This window comes from Pteropus vampyrus, unplaced genomic scaffold (assembly GCF_000151845.1).
Source record: "Pteropus vampyrus isolate Shadow unplaced genomic scaffold, Pvam_2.0 Scaffold343, whole genome shotgun sequence".
NCBI classification, from domain to species: Eukaryota; Metazoa; Chordata; class Mammalia; order Chiroptera; family Pteropodidae; genus Pteropus; species Pteropus vampyrus.
In genome coordinates, this window is record NW_011889124.1 from 932,428 (window position 1) to 936,225 (window position 3,798).

Sequence of the window (3,798 nt, forward strand, 5' to 3'; positions counted from 1 at the left end):
GATTCCCGCGCCGCTGGCTCGGGTGGTGGCGCGTGTTGGCGTCTGTGCGTGAGCCCCTCGTACCGGGCTCCTGCGCGACGCAGCTGTGCCTCGCGTTCACTTTCCTTTTGTTTGTTTTGTTTGTTTGTTTCTGTTGGTAAAAAAAGAATGATCCTTTTTGGTGGGGGTGGGGCCAGAGGCTGACAGCAGTGACCGCAGGCACCGTGTTGGGCGAAGGCTGGCTTTAAAACAGGAACCGTCCCCAGCCACTCCAGGAAGCTGTCCCTCAGGGCCAGCACAGGCCTGTCTTGCCTTTGGTCACCGTTCTTCATGCTGCCTTCACCCCTCTGGGTGGCCGCGCCCTGGGGACCGTGCTTCCTTGCCTCAGCCTCCCCCTCCTTTGTCCCTCCTGGGGGCGTTGCCCACAGCTGACACTCGGGCACGCAGCACAGAGCTGCCTCCAGGGCACGTCCGCACACCGCATCCCAGCTCCCCACTCCTGGGAAGACCCCTGGGGTCCCTCCCGGGCCTGGCATGGCACACGTCAGGGAGAGATGTGGGAGAGATGTGACCACAGCCACCTGGCGAGGGTGGGGGCAGGAGCGAGGCCCCGGGCGGGTTCTGGGCGGCCTGGCCCTAGCTCCTGCGCTGCTCCCCGCTTGCCCGAGGCCACCCTGCGACCTCACGGCCACTTAGCCTGGGAGCTGCGGTGTGTCTGCAGGGGCTCAGGGTGGGGTCTGGGTCGGGGAGGCAGTGCCTGTTCCTCTGCCCGGCCAGGGTCGGGCCGGTTTGGCTGGAATCCGCGGGTCTCGTGACAGCAGGGTGCAGTCTGCTGGGCACCCTCATCGGAGGCTGCGGGGGCTGGCGTGCAGCCCCTGCTTGGCGAAGGCTGTCGAGGGGAGGGTCCCGGGCCTCCGCCGCCTCGGGCCAGCTGCCCAGGAAGCCGGTGCCATGGCAACCGAAGAGCCACTAGTCTTCACTGAGCACCTGCCCTGCGGGGCTGCGTTGGGCTGGTGGGGGGGGGGGGGGGGGCGGGACGTTCTCCTGCCGGCCACCTCCTCTGTCCCATCGCCTGTCCCAGGCAGTCGTGCCCACCCCACCTGCTTTGCAGAATTTCCTCAGGAATCCAGACAGCAGCAGGTGTCAGGCGGAGGAAGAGCTGCCGGTAGCAGGCGGTGATGGCCAGCACCCCCCGGGGCTCCAGGGGTCCGGGGAGAGGGGCCTGTGCAGGGGCTGGGGCACCCCAGCCCTCACGACACTTCCTTCTCTCGGCGCTTGTCCTCTTCCCCCCACCCAGGCGCCCCACATCCTCCCTGCAGCTTCCCCTCTCCATCTTCCTGTCCTCCCTCCCGCTTCGTGGCAGCCTCTCGGCCTCTCCCCTGCTCGGCGCCCCGGGTGGGCTGGCCGCCTCTCGGCTGTCTGACCGCCCCGGGCTCTGTCCCCAGCCCTCCGTGTCTGCTCACAGCCCCCAGGTGTGTCTGTCGTGGGCTTGGGTGGCCGCCATCCCCGGCCCTCTGCATCCTGGGTGTTTCTCCCTCTCCCCAATGTGAGTGTCCCCCGTGCTCACTCCTCCAGGACCCACAGGGCAGACCTGATGGTCACTCTTCTGACTCCCCAGTCGCCCTCCCGGGCCCATGCCAGGACCAGAGCTGGCCTTGAGAGCCCTCCAGCCCCTTCCAGGGCCGGCACTCACCCTCCGGGAGTTCTCTCCTCCAGCTGGCCCTCACCCGCCCTGGTCACCTCAGCTCAGGGAACAGCCCTCGGGAATCTTGTGCTGACCCGGGACCCCCAGCTGGCTCAGCCACCTCCCTGATGCACCGCCTCCCCCCCAACCAATCTAATGCAGGTGACCGCCCATCACAGTTTGCCTCCCTGGAGCCCGGGACTGCCCTACCGGGCCACCGGCCAGGGCACGGGGAGCAGCAGATGCGCCGTAAGTGTTTGTCGAGTGAAAAGACACCTGTGGGACCCCTCCAGCTCGAAGGGAAGTGGCAGGGGAGGCCTTCTGGGAGGGAGGGAGGGAGGAAGAGGGAAAGCCATGAGGTTGGGACCCCACGGGGACTTGCTGGGGAGGTGGGCCCCGTGGGCTGCGGTTGTGACTCTGACGGGCAGCGGTCAAGGCGAATGGGTGGAGGGTGCAGAAGTGGGCACCGGCCAGCTAGAGGCACCAAGGGGGCCATGCGAAGGCCACATCCTTTGGCTTCAAGGGGAAGAAAATGTGCCCGGACTTGGGCGTGGGGTCTCCAAGGCCACGGCCCCTCCTTGCTTTCATCTCCCCAGATCAGGTAGATCAGACAGCCCCAACTCCAACCCTCCAGGGCAGAACCCCCAGAGAACTGGGCTGTGTGGGGGCAGGGGCCGGGGGAGCGGGGAGAGGCAGGGAGGCCCCAGTCCCTCCAGTGCTGAAGGAGGCCATGGCGGCTTCCTGCCAGTGCCGAGAAAACAGCCGAGGAGCTGGACTCGCTGTGTCCGTTCGCCCCGCCGCCTCCAGCAAGTTCCACAGACCACGTGGCTCGGAGCAGCGGGAATGGGCTCCCTCAGTGCTGGAGGCTGGCTTCAGACTCCCGTGGCTCAGGGCTGGTGCCTCGGCCGCGAGGCGGGGTCTGTTCCAGGCCCCCTCCCTCCCTCCCTCCGCAGGCCGCCGGCGCCCCCAGGCTTCCTCGGCTTGTGAGCGCATCAGCCTGATCTCGCTCCTTCGCGTGGCCTCCGTGCGCCTGTGTCCAGATCTCCCTTCTGTAAGGACATTGGTCATGGGATACAGGGCTCAGCCCAGTGACCTCTCCGCCACTTGACAATTGCAAAGGCCCTGTCTCTGGCCGTGCCACGGTCACAGGGCCGGAGTTAGGACTCCAGCATGCCTTGTTTAAGGCGGCAGATCAGCCCATGTCACAGGCCAGCAAGTACAACTGCACGCGGGCGGGGAGCACTGCCTTCCGGGGCCGTCCATTTCGGGGTCGCCCCCTCCACCAGGCACCACTGCTGGCCCTCCTCCTCTCCGGCCTGGGCCTCCAGCCTGGCTCCCTCACCCCGGGGCAGACCCCATCGCCTGCGGGGAAGGGCGACCGGCCGTCTGCTCCGCGTGGCCCGCACCCATTTCCCTCCATCAGCACCTGCTCCCCGCCCCGCCTGGAGCCCGGCTTCGGATCCCTGTCCGGTCTCTCTGTCCAGTGCGCGCCAGCCCAGCTCCTCTCGGGACCCCTCCTCCCGCCACTCCAGGAAGGCCAGGGCCTGCCCTCCGTGCTGGGACTTGGACGACAAGGCCTGCGTTTCAGGCCCAGAGCATCCGCACCTTCCTGGGCACTGCCACCCAGCCCTAGCGTCCCTGAGGAGAGACGGAAGTCGGTCTTGTGCCGCCGAGCGCTCGCACCCACGCGGCATGTGGGGGAGGGGCTGCCGGACCCTGGGGCGCTCGTGGTGGTCACGTGTTGGGAATCCAGCTAAGAAAATGTCACCTGTCAGTGAAAAGAGTCTAGTGGCAGGGTTTCTTTTGTATTCTCAAGGGGGGGTTGGGATGCGGGGCCCTTCCCCCACCCCCATCATCTCAAGGCTCTTGGCTGAGAGCTGGGCGCTCCGAGGTCCTTGGGCAAAATCCTGACCCTTTTTCCTCATCTGGGGATCCTGCCTGGGCAGCCCAGGAGGCAAGACCAGAGGACCAGGGGCTCCCTCCGTGTTCTAAGAGGCTATGGACCATTCCAGAAGGAGGCTGAGGGATTATTAATAGTGGCTGGCTCAGAACGGCGAGGGGCGGGGGCGGGACGAAGCTGATGTTCCAGTCTGTTCTTAACAGGATGTAGCCTTGCATTTGTAATTGAAGAAGAG